We start from the raw sequence: 12,969 nt of genomic DNA, 5'->3' as shown, positions 1-12,969 counted from the left end.
CACCAGGACGTGATCAACCCCCTCTGGGATCGAGGAAGGCTTTGCCAAGACAAGGGCTTGAATAAGGTCTTAACTCATGAGTAGGAATTTACCAGCTGGGCAAGAAAAGAAGAGCATTCTAGGCTGCAAGAGCAGCATGTGCGAAGGCACCAAAAGAAGACACGGCAAAGGGGATGGATGCACCGTGCCAGCCAGAACATGGGGTTGGTGTGGAGGATGGCAGGGAGCAAGGTGGGGTGGGCAGGCCAGAGGCTTCGTTCTCACAATCCTGCTCTAAAAATCAGGAAGCCTGACTCCTGTAGACAGCCTTGCTTGCCATGCTTGGGAGTTGTGACTTTTTTACGTTGTCATAGTAATAGGTAGAACTATTGCCTCATTTCTTCATGACAATAACCGCACAAAGAAGGTACTATTATCCTATTTTTCGGTGAGTGAACTGAGGTTCCGGGATATTACTCTGAATCTTTAGACAGGGAACTTGCCTAAAAGATATGGCTAGAAAGTGACAGAGCTGGGCATCAAACCCGTGTCTGACCCCAGAGCCCAAGCTCTTACTCACTATGCTCACTGTGTCCTGGTATGCAGTGGGGAATTTTGGAGGAATTTTCAGTGGGGAGCGATGGGTTTGGATTGAGTGTGAGGAAAAGGATTTTGACAGGGTGTAGAGGTTAGAACAGAGTGAGACTGGAGACAGGGAAGCCAGTAAGGAAACCATTGCTCTGGTCCAGATGAAAGTTCCAGATGGAGAACAATAGAGAAAAAGGCCCCCACTCATCCATGGGGATGAAAGAAAGGGCCTCCTGGAGCTTAGGTAATCATAGTCATAATAATAGAAACTATTAAATGCCACCCCTGTGCCAGGGATTTCCCATGAGCCACTTCCAAATTGTACAATGCTGTAGGGCATATATCAGTAGCCTCATTTTACAGATGAGAAAGCTGAGGCTCATGAAGGTTGATCAACTTCTCTGGACCACACAGCTGTGATCCAGCAGAGCTGGGACTGGCCTGAAGCCATGGCCTTTCCTCTCACCTCCCTAGCCAGACGGTGGCTGGACCATACATCAGAGGTCAGCTCTTCCCTCTTGACATGGGTTAATGTTTTCTGGCATACATGTTATGGAGCTGGCCCCCGTTTGGGCCCCAGCAAGTGGCCTTGAACTGAAGGAGGTGGAAAAGGGGATGCGGAGGAGTAGAGGAGACAAGCTGGAGAGAGATGAGCTCTGGAGCTCTGAGCCAGCAGTCATTTTTCCATGTAACTTAGACCTTTAAGAAGATGCACAAAACCAGGCATTCAGGAAGGCGAGTGAATTTAACTCTCTTAGCCTTTAAGTGGGGAAGAAGCTTCATACCTTTACTTCATTTCCTAACTTTTGGGAAGCCCTTCCTGCTAGCTCCCATCCCTCCTAATGGAGTCGTGAACAACCCCAGTTACCAGTTTCAAAGACGAGCCCCTGCTCCTACATCCACCAAGAAAACACATCTCTGTCACCTTCCTCATGGAGCGGGGAGCCAGAGACGAGGGAGTATTCCCCATACGTACTTACGTGCCCTTGTGGGGCTGCATACCCAGGTGTAGGGTGGGGTGGGGTGGAGAGATTCCCCCGGGCGGGCGTATCACTGAAAGGAGGAAATGACCAGGCTCCGTGGCCCAGCCCCTCCTCAGCAGAGAGGGAGCGGAAGGCCCTGAAGCAGCGAAGGAGGGGAGGGACCTGCCCCAGTGTAACCTGGAAACAGATCCCTGGCTCCTGCCTTGAAGGGAGGAGGGTCTCTGGGTTTCAGTAAAATTCTTTGGCATCAGAGCTGAGGGTACATAAAGGGAACTATATCCCTGCCTGGGCTAAACACTTCAGGAACAGGGAACTTCTGGGTCAGCCCTGGGTCACCCTAAGGGAGAGAACTTGGGGAAGGGACTGGAGACAATACTTAAGGAAAAGCTTTGAGGGAATGAACTTGGGATTTGGAAGCAAAGGGGCTCAAGTTAGAATCTGTGCCCTCCTGCTGCAAAGGAAGAAGTACCCAGGACAGGTTTGTTCCTTTATTTGACATATTTGCATTGATAATCCTACTATGTACCAGGCACTAGGATATTTCAAAGATCCTTGCCTTCAAGGAGCTTACATTCTAGCTGGGGAGACAGACATAATATGTCAGTAAGTCATGTTTATGTTAGAAAGTAGTGAGTGCTATGGGGGAAAGTTCTCAAAGAGGTGATTTGGGGGGGGGGGGGTGGGGGGACGGAGCTTGCCATTTGAAGTAGGAGGTTAGGGTAGGCCACATTTGGAAGGGCAGCATTTGAGCTAAGACCTGCAGGGCTGAAGAAACTGGCAGCGTGGCTGTCAGGGAGCAGCCATTAAACAGGCTGTGAGGCAGGCCCAGTCCGACAGGCCAAGATGGCGGTGGACCGAGGGGTGGAGGGAGATCAGCTGCCGGCGAGGTCTCCGTGGGAGTTGGGGGAGGCACAGGCGGTGCCCCCTAGGCCTCTGGACACACAAAGTTTTCTCTGGGGACAAAATGGGGAGCTCTGGCCAAATTTGCAGTACAGGGAAAATGCGATCAGACAAATGTTTCAAAGGCTCACTGTAGCTTCTATAGGAAGACTGGACTGTGGCTGGGGGAGGGGAATAGGGAAGAGTCAATAGGGGAGACCAGGTAGTTGCTGAGTCTAGCTGAGTCTCAACCTTCTCATTTGTCAAGTGGGAATAAAAATGCGTCCCAGGAGATATTCAATAAAAGATTTGTGGGTGTATCCCAGCCTTTAGCAGGTGAGTTTCAATGAAGCCTTGTCGAGTGAAAAAAACGAATGCTGTCGTTCCATGCCCCGCTCACACACCCAACTCCCACCCCTAAGCCCGAACACAGCTCCTTGAAAGCTTCTAGAAACCAACAAACCTGGCTTCTCATTCTGATTAGCCACTCTTTTTCTTCAGTAAAGTGGGGATAATCATACCTACTCCCCAAGATAATTGTAAAGATTAAATAAAAGAACGTGTCTAATCCTGCATCCCCAACTGGAAGCTACTAGCCACATGTGGCTATTTAAATTTAAATTAATTAAAATAAAATAAAATTTAAAATCCATTTCCTCAGTTACAGCCACATTTCAAATGCTTAATAACCTCATATTGGCTAATGACTACCACATTGAACAGAACAGAAAAAGAACATTTTTATCATTGCGGAAAGTTCTGCCTGACAGTGCTGGTCTAAATCACTCCACTCAGAGCCTGGCCTAAGTTGTATGCAAAGTAAGTGAACCCCATCCTCCCCGGAGGACTCAGGTGGCGAGACTGATTATTCTTCTGAGAGCCTGCCAGAGAGCATCCATTTGCTGTTCTCCAGGGTTGAGCATGAAAAGTAAGAGCAGGGAAGAGTCAGGGGCTGGTCAGGGCAGGGCGGGAGAAGAGGGGGAGGGACAAGACTACAGGTTAGAGAGCTGGCGCTGAGGTTTGCACAGCGAGTAGAAATGAGCGTAACATGTGTCTGGGGCAGGAAAGAAAAGAAGACCAGGCAGGAAAAGAGAGAGGAATCCAGGCACCCAAGAGCTGGACCCCAGGATGTGCCTTCATTGCCTGCCCCTAGAGAGTAGATGCCACTTTTGAAATTCTTGATCTCAGTACCTTTATTATTGAGTTCATACATTCATTCATTCATGTAACATGTGTTTATTGAGCACCAGGATGTTCCTGGTCCTGTCTTTGATGTTGGGAGTGCTATTACAAGTCAAGTCCCACCCACAGGAAGCTTACATGAATGTGGGGAGGGAAGCAGACAATGAACATGATGAATGTGTAACATACATAGCACGTTAGATAATGATATATATTAAAGAGGAAAATAGAGCAGAGGAGAGGAGAGGAGGTGCAGTTTTGGATGAAGGAGCAGGAGCAGCTTCTTAGATTAGGTGATATTTTGTTTTGGTTGCCTAGGGACGAGGGGGCATGGGTTTCCGGTAGCCATGGAAGACATACAAAAGGCTTGCCAATCTATTTATCTGCTCCATGATGTCTTCATTAGAAAAGTCAAAATGCTGAAGAAGCCCACGTTTGAACTGAGAACACTCAAGGAGTTTCTTGGTGGAAGGAGCAGTTCTGGAAAAGCTACTGGGGAGGAGATGGGTGCTCAGGTTGAACGAACTGACAGATACAAGCCCCCAGCCCAAGAATCTATTTAAAATTCAGACCTTTAATGGTGACAAGTAAAAGGTCCTGTTTGTGATTTAAATAATAATATACTGTTATTTAAAAAAAAAGTCACTCTGGCTGCTGTACCAAAAATAGATGGGAGGGGACCAAAGGCAGAACCTGTGGTCCTCCAGGAGGGAGTCCTGGCAGCTGGGACCCGGATGGCAGCAGCGGGCTGATGAGACGCGCTCGGTTTCCGCGTTTATTTTGAAGGCGGAGCAGACAGGTGTGCGTCTGAGTCAGGGGTGGGGTGTTAAAGAGCACTGTCAAGGACGACCCCAGAGTTTTGAGCTTAGGAAACCAAAAGAGTTGAGGAACTGGAGTCCTGGAAAGGGAGAGGGGCTGGCCCGAGGGCCTCCGTCACCAAAGGCTGCATGGGGCTCTGAAGGGAGACAATAGTATTAGCCAGGTCCTAACACATCGGCCTTCTGATCTGAGTTCTAACCCTGCCACACTGCCGGCTTCTCACAGCATCAGTTCCTCAGCCTGTCTTTCAGGAGCTGCAGAGACTGACTGGAACCGATGTGACTCATTGAAGGAGCTGGGAAAACATTTGTTCCTTCTCTTTCTCCTTCCTTCCTGACCTTCCACCTGAGACAGCGCTGAGCCAGGAGCCAAGGAGAGGGCAATATTGACACCTAGGCTGGAAGGCGTGCGGGCTGGGGCTGGCCTTGCTCCCCGCGGTCTGAATCCTGCAGTGGGCAGAGGAGGTGGGGAGCATGCTAAGCCCCCGGGCCTGAACTGTGGGCAGCCTGGGCCCTGCGCACCTTCCTTCTGGGGGCAGGAGGACTGGTGCCTACACATTTGGGGTTGGCAGAGGATGATCCCTGAGCCAGTTCTCCCCGAACCAGTGGGAGATTCTAGGAAGTCTTTAATTACCGCCTCAGAGTGGATGCTAGGTTAATTCGATGATTCGAAAGGTATGTTTTTCAATTACATTTAACGGAAAGATTTATAGTCAAGTAAAATATAATTAGTAGGCTGCCAGCAGACAGGCCTCCTGAGAGAAAGAAAGAGAGATGAGACAGACCCCTAATGGAGCAGGTTGTAGCCCAGGCTACAGGACCTGCTTACAGCCCCCCTCTCCCCCCAGAAGATGTCAAAGCACTCATCAATCCAGCCATTCAAACGCATTGACTAACTACCTCCTCCATGCTGGGCACAGTGTTTTCTATGGGAACAGAACAAATATGACGGTCCCTCCCCTCAAAGAGCTTACAGGCCAGCAGAAGAGGCAGACAAATAACAAGTCAACAGTTAAGGACAGTGCTGCAAAGGAAATAACAGAAGCTAAACTACAGAATAACTGGAAGCCCTCTTTGGATAAAGGCATCAGAAAGGGTTTATTGTTGAGGTGAGGGGACAAACTGAGAACTAAGGGATGAAAAAGGATTCATCCAAGAAAAGCATGGGAGGGAAGTGTGGGTATTGTCTGGGTCAAGAAAGCAGCCCAGTCCCTGGCGTGGGGAGTTGATCTTGGTGTTTGCAGAGTGGAAGCGGAGGCCAGTGAGGCTGGGGCATGGGCAGGGAACGGCAGAGAATGGCACTGGGGAGCGAGGCGGGGACCAGATCCAGCTGGAAAGGAGTATAGGTTTTAATCTGTGTGCTAAGGAAGCCAGTACAGAGTTTAAACCAGGAAGTGGAAGGCACGGCTTATTTTTTTTATTTTTATTTTTTGTCCCAGCTCATATTTTTGAAAGCTTACCCTAGATGCTGTGGGGGAATGAATCAGAGGGGGCAAGGCGGGAGGTTAGGGCAGAGTCTCAGAAGGGAGATGATGTGGCCTGGATTAGGGGGAAGTGTTGCGAAAGAAGAGGAGAGCCTGGACTGGGGTGAAGACTGGAGAGGGAATCAGCGGGTCTTGGTGAGAGAGTCCATATGGAGAGTGAGAGACAGGGAGAACTCAAAGCAGATGCCCAGGTTTCGGGATTAAGCAACTAACCTGGTGCTGCCATCTACTGAAATGGGGAAGCCAAGAGAAGAAACAGGTGGGGAGACATGTGGATGGAGAGGGTTCAGACTTCGGCCCCGCCCAGACCTGGCGCCATCATGGGAGTTGACACCCACCACAGCAAAGATCACAAGGTTCCACGCAAGAAGCCTAAGAGCCAGGACAACCACCTAAGGCTGTTGGTCAAGCTACCAGGTTTCTAGCCAGACGAACCAATGCAGCCTTCAAGCAAGTGGTTCTGAAGAGGTTGTTCATAAGTCACACGAACGGGCCACCTCTGTCCCTTTCCTGAATGATCCGGAAGATGAAGCTTCCTGGGCAGGAGGGCAAAACGGCTGCAGCTGTAGGGACTATAACCGATGGTGATGATGTGCCTGTGCATGAGGTGCCCAAACTGAAGGTGTGTGTGCCTCGTGTGAAACAGCTGCCCTCGAGCTGCATCCTCAAGGCCAAGTGTCTCACCTTCCACCAGCTCGTCCTGGACTCCTCCAAGGGTGGTGGCACTATCCTACTTTCTGGTCCTCAAAAGGGCCGAGAGGCGTACAGGCATTTTGGCAAGGCCCCCGCCGCAACCCATGACAGCCACACCAGACCCTATGTGAACTCCAAGGGCCGGGAGTTCAAGCCAGAGCTACAAAAACTAGCCCCAGATCCTACCTTGTTATTAACAAATTTTTGCCTGGCTAGTATGGCTCAGTGGCTTGAGCACCTGACTGCGAACCAGAAAGTCATCCTTTGATTCCTGGTCACGGCAGTGCCTGGGTTGCAGGCCAGGTGGTGAGAGGCAACTGATCGATGTTTCTCTCCTACTCTCTTTCTCCCTGCCTTCTCCCTCTCGAAGAAAAATATATAAATAAAATCTTTAAAAGTTTTTTGGATGTTGAAGATAAAATGGAGTGCAGACTTGGCATGGAGGCCGTCTAGAGGCTTCCCTGGTGTGAAGGGTGGAGCTCTGGATGCCCCCCACAGGAGGCGCTGTCGCCACCCCACTCTTGCTTCCCAGTTTGTCCTTCAGCTTGTTTACCTGTCCAACTTCCATTCCTCCTGCAGCACTTGGGAGCACTTGCCTCTTGAGTTCGGAAAGAGAAATCTGTCGTTCTCAGCTTAATCCTTTCACTGCCTAAATCCCTGAAATTCTTCCGCTGCCTTCATACTATACCCCTATTCAGTGAGCACCCGCTGTAGGTCAGATACTGTGCTGGAAACGTCGGCTACCTTATTTCATCTAATCCTGCTAATCGCTTTTCCATAGTATTCATATAACAACACTAATAGTGACAACTCTTCAGCTGCCACTTTACATAAATTGTCATATTTAAACCTCACCGAGGAATATCCTGCCCAGGGTCACATAGCCAATTAGTGTTGAGATTGGGATGAGAAATCTAGGGTTTCTCCAGTACACACGACTCTCTGAGGGGAAGGGGCCATGCGGGTGTTGAGGGGAGGAGCCACTGGATGTCTTTCCATCCCCCTCACTCTTTCCCACGTGAAGCACAGGGGCGGCATTATCTTCCCAGGCTCCCCTGGGTGCCGAGGGCAGGCACTCCTGGTGACAGCTGAGGGCCTGCACCGTGCTGGGGAAGTCTGTCCACTTGCTGGGGAGGGAACAGTTGTCAGAGAAGCTACCAGTCCCTTAGATTGTGGCCTGGTATCACAGGAGGGAAGCGCCCACTCATGAAGTGCGTGAAGGGTCCTGTTCTGTGACACAAGAGGGTGATTCTTGCCTCCCTCATCCTCTGAGAATGACTTAGGTGTTTGTGTGTATGTGTGTGCATTTGGGCAGGAACTGGCGTGCAAAAGGTGATCTGCACACATGTGCAAACCAGAGCAGGCCTGCCTCCCCTGCATTTCCCTCAGGATGTGTGTGTGTGTGTGAGGTGATGGTTATTTGATGGTCCGGGCCCTCACAAAGGCAAGTAGTTTGTACATTTCTTCACGCGCGTGCCTGTGAAGGGAGCTCACACAGGATGGAAAGGGCCTCGCCCAGCGCTGAGTTCTGAGCTCAGCTCCCCACCTCTCCTTGCCTGTCTCCGACTCCCTGCATTCCCCGCCCCCCACGCTCCCCATGCCGGGCAGAATGCCCTTAGCCTGTGCCGGCTGGCACACATGCCACATGGTGCCTGGCGCGTCTGGGCAAGGATGACGCCCCCAGGCCCGGCTGGGATACTAAGCCACCCGCTGCCTCCCCCACCTCCAGAACGGAGCGTCCTCATCCTGTCCCCTTTCTCAGCCAGGGACACAGGGAGCAGGCAGGGACACAGCACAGACAGATACACACAGATGCAACTGGAGACACCCACAGGCTGTGCCCCAGGGAGACACAGACACAGGCGATCGCACAGGCCCTGGCACACTCACACGCGTGTGCCCACACACCCAGAGAGACCCGCGGGCGGTCACTGCTTGCACAGATCCCAGCAGAAGTAGACATGTTAGGCTGCCACCCAGCCGGCGTGCCTGTCTGTGGTGCGGAACCACACCCCGTCCTCCTTACAGGAGGTTGAGGCCTGGGGTGGGTGGAAGACAAGCAAGAAGGAATGGAGGAGAGAGAAGAGAAGGGGGAGAGCAGGAAGAAAGAGAGGAGAGGATGCCAAGGGGAACTAAGGAATGTCTGAGCACTGGGAGGTGAAGATAGAAGGCAATCCCAGCCCCCATCCTTGCCAAAGAGCAGGCTCAAAGATTTGTCCGTCTTTGCCCTTCAGGGCCAAAAATAGGAAGAGTTTGGTAAGGAGCCATGGTAGGTGAGGGCCCTGGGTGTGTTGTTCTTGGTGGCCTGCAGTTGCCCCTTCTCAGTGCCTCCTCGTCCCGGAGGACCCCGGGGGAAGGAGACGGACACCAGGAAAGCCCTACCATGACCCTGCAGATAGCTCCCCATCTGATTTCTTATCCTAGTGTGTGTCAGGCAAGTGCACCACCGTGCTGATCTGGATCTGTTCTGGGGATTGCAGGGATTCGATGGCTGCTTACCGCTTATCCACAAGGTTAGATTATGGGTTCCTACCTCTCTCACTTGAAATGAAAACTTACCTTAGGTGGGGCTGCCTAGTAGGAATGGCTCTCCCACCATCAGCCCCTTAGTTGTGAAATGTATGGAACATGAGTAATGCCCACTTTCCTGATGGGGACGTTCCCCAAAGGGCTTATCACATGAGCAGGCAAGTGGGGATAAAGGGGAAGAGGAGAGGGAGCAAAAAGAGTAAAGGGGAGGAGAAAGAATTGTGAGGGTGGGTGGAAGGAGGAAGGGAAGAGGAAAGGCTCTGGAGAAAGAGGAAGGAGGAGAGCGGACATGCAGATGGCAGCAGCAAGACAGGGCATGAGGGACCCAGACAGACCCCAGCGTCCAGGGAAAGGTCAGGCAAAATATGCCAGGTGGAGGAAATTGCTTCCCTTGATCTTTTTAGGGACCCAGGTTACACGGGAAGTCCAGCCTGGTCCTGCAGCTGTTCCCAATAATATCCTCCATCCAGAAGTTCGGGCCGAAAGACCCTATGGGCCAGCAGCTGCCCTAGCAAAGAAGGGAGGGTCAGATGTAGTCAAACCTGTGTATGTGGTTTCCTCATGGGTGGGATGGGAAGAGTGGGTGCCTTTTGGGGGTTTCCACCTTTTTGTGTATGGGCACTGGCAGGAAGGAAAAACACATGTGTGGGTGTTCAGTGGAGAGTAGGTACTGGACTGAGGGTGAGACGCAGGCATAGGAACGAGAGGCATAAGGAATGGATAAGTGGAAGAGAAAGAATGTTGAATCTCTAAAAACTTTGGGCCTCCTAATTATTCTCTCTCTCGCTCTCTCTCTCTCCCCCATATTTTCTACCAAAACACAAAAAACAAAACAGCCAAGCCTAGGATGCAAGCTGGGTATGTGTGCCCCAGCGCCGTGGTCTGTAGCATAATGAGAGTCCCAGCTTCATAGGGTGGTTGAGATGATTATCAGCTTATGTAAAAATGCTTAAGTCAGTTACTGATACATAATAAGCTTCAAATATATGTCAGCTTCCATGTTGTCGTATTTTGGTCTTGCGCTGCCTCAGTTGGGAACTGTTTCTTCATGTTTAACGAAAACTTCTTTTCTGGAGAACAGAGGGGGAGGCCCATGGTAAGGAAAGCAGTAGGGTCTAGGGAACCAGGTGCCCACTGGGGGCTGTCAAGGATGTTTTCCTGGATTCCTAAAAAAGCTGGACCCCAGACCCACACCCGTGCCTTCCTGCTCAGACTGGAGCCTCAGTTCTCCATCCGAGTCGGCGCAGGTGTGAACAGGAGTCGTTTCTTCTAGGCTGCCCTGCCAACCCTAATCCCTTCCCCTTCTCTCCCTATCCTTCCGCTCCGGTCTTATCCTCTTCCTTCTCAGGAATCTAGCTGCGAGGAAAGGAATTCCTCTCACTAGACAGAGGGGTGGGATTGCCCCACCCTGCACAGGCACAGCGGAAGGTCTCGGTCTGCAGGTCAAGGAAGCACGTGGGGGCTGGCACAGGGGGGCGAGGGGTGGCAGGGCAGCCCCCATGTCCTCCCGTTCCCCCCAGCTCCTGTCTCATCACTGTCACCATTCAATCATAGCAGATGGGCTGCAGCTGTGAGCGCCAGCCCGGCACACAGGCTGGTCCGTGCCACTTGGGAGAGAAGGAAGAGAGAGGGAGGGAGGGAAGGAGGAGGAATGACGGGAGGAGGGAGAGAGGAAAGGGAGGAAGAGGAGGAGGAAAAGGAAGAGAGTGGAGGAAGAGAGAATGGCTTGAGGAGAAAGGAGATGTGGTACCTTTTATGTCTCTCTCTTCCTAGCAAGAGAGCAGAGGCCAGGGCTGGGCTCACAAGCTGGGCAGTGCCAGGCGAGATGGGCATATGCCCTTGATTACTACCAGGACCACAGGCCAAGCCTCCACAGCCGCCACAGCCTCATAAATCAGTTTTTAAGTAGCAACCACATGGACATTTCCCAGCTGAGAGGCCTGGCCTCTGTCGGCCCAGCTAGGGCAGCCCTGGCGGTGGGGCAGGTGCCAAGCCAGGGCACAGGAGAGAAGTGGTCGTCAAGGCTTGGTGGAAAGTGGGCTTGGGTCTTACGCTCGCCAAGCCCGGGGGCAGGGGCTCCTACCAATAGGGAAGACGTAAGAAGGTGACAAGTGGCCGGCAGCAGGTCCAGAGCCCCCTGTTGGGACTCCCAGACTCTGTCTATCTCCCTGGGGAGAGCTGCTTACAGGCGAACAAGGCCGGAATGGCCCCTGGAACTCCCTCCCTGCAGGCCCCCTCCCGTTAAGAACGGAGTCAGTGAGACGGTGAGGGCAGCGTGCATGCCTGTGCCTTGGGCGTCCCAACGTGCTCACGGCTCCTGGTGGGCAGGAAGGAAACTCCCCAATACATAGCCCAGGCCCAGCAGCCACCAAGCCTCCCGTAAAACTGCTTAAATGAATAAGCGCTTGAATGCGAAGGGGCCCAGCTATGTGCGTTCTCAGGAGTGGGAGGATGTGCATCTGAGTGTGCTGACCTGATGGTGGAGGCTGCCTGCGTGCGCGTGTGCAGGGTGCTCTGGGAAGGCGCATCCCGACAGGCGTCCCTCACACCTTCCTCTTCAGGGACTCTGCCCCGCACGTGGCTCCTCTGAGCCCGGACTCTTGCCCTCCGAGGATCGGCCAGTAGGACAGCAGGGCCTGGACTCCACACCCCAAGCCCGATCCCATGCTTGGCGCCCCTCCTCCCTGCCCCGCCGGCCAGCCTAAGGGGCCGGGGTAGGGGAACGGGGAGGGGCGCGGGAGTCCCGCCCATGGAGCTGCAGGCAGAGCCAGCGGGGTGAGGGCGCCCAGCCTTCTCGAGCCCGGTGTCTCCTCCCTGGGTGAACAGATGTCTCGGAATTTTAGATGTGTTCTCCGCCCCTCCTCGCAATAACCCCCCCTCCCCAGCTGGCACTGGCTGTGGCATGGCGCCCTCCCCCTCACCCATCTCCGATGGCGGAACCAGCTGATGGATCTGGGAGCGCGCCTGGGCCAGGAGGCGGGGGAGGCCCGCGGGGTGGGCCCAGCCCCGAGGCTCCCGGTGCGGGGAGAGCCGGGTCGGCGCTGCCCCGGCCCGCACCCTCGCCTCTCGGTCCTTCCCTCCTTCCGCGTCGCCTCGGCCTCGCCTGCTCCCGTCTGCCCGTGGTCTCCGGCCTCTGACTCCCCCGGGCCCTGCCCCAGCCCGCACCCACCCCGCCTTGCCAACCCTCCCCGTAGATCCTCGCGCTTCCCCGCTGAAAGTCCTCCTGGCAACTTCAGCGACATCCTCCCCTCCGGAGACCCAGTCCCCTGCACGCCTTGGACCACCTCACCCCCAACCTGCCGCCAGCCTTCCCCCCGTAGAAGCCCCGAGTTAATCCGGAAAATGAGGAGGGGGCGCGGGCAGAGAGGGGATCGGGATTACGGAGGCCGAGGATCGCGTGTCGTCCGGGCTCAGAGACACCCAAATTTTCTAATCACTGCTAATTAATGAACAATCCAATTCCGTGGACCCCCGACTCGGGGAAGGGGGCTGAGGGCAGGAGGGGGGCTTGGCCAGGCTTGGCAGCAGGGGTGGTGCCGGCGCCCTCCCCCACCCACCCCCACCCGCCAGCGTTCCGAGGTAACAGGCATTTGCTACCCAGCGCGTGCCAGGAGCGATTGGCAGGTTCGAGTGGGCACAGTCATTCCGAACACAGATGTCCCTGCGCTCACTCTTCTGATATGAATTCTGTCAGCTCCGAATCTCAGGGAGACGAGCAGACAGCCAGGCAGACAGAGTTACAGACAGACATGGGCACAGACAGAGCAATTGTCTGGAGGACACAGGACTCCACAGATATTTTTCTTCCCAGGGAAAAAAAATTAATGAAAGAAA

General features: G+C 53.4%; 1 pseudogene; it reads left to right on the top strand.

Annotated features, from left to right (window-relative positions):
- Nucleotides 1–6,233: 6,233 nt before the first annotated feature.
- Nucleotides 6,234–6,874, top strand: LOC129086953 (60S ribosomal protein L18-like; annotated as a pseudogene).
- The last annotated feature ends 6,095 nt before the right edge of the window (nt 6,875–12,969 follow it).

This window comes from Pteronotus mesoamericanus, unplaced genomic scaffold (assembly GCF_021234165.1).
Source record: "Pteronotus mesoamericanus isolate MK-2021 breed Mesoamerican mustached bat unplaced genomic scaffold, CSHL_Meso_final scaffold_476, whole genome shotgun sequence".
NCBI lineage: Eukaryota > Metazoa > Chordata > Mammalia > Chiroptera > Mormoopidae > Pteronotus > Pteronotus mesoamericanus.
The sequence above is the reverse complement of the archived record's forward strand: the minus strand, read 5'-3'. Positions and strand labels throughout refer to the sequence as shown.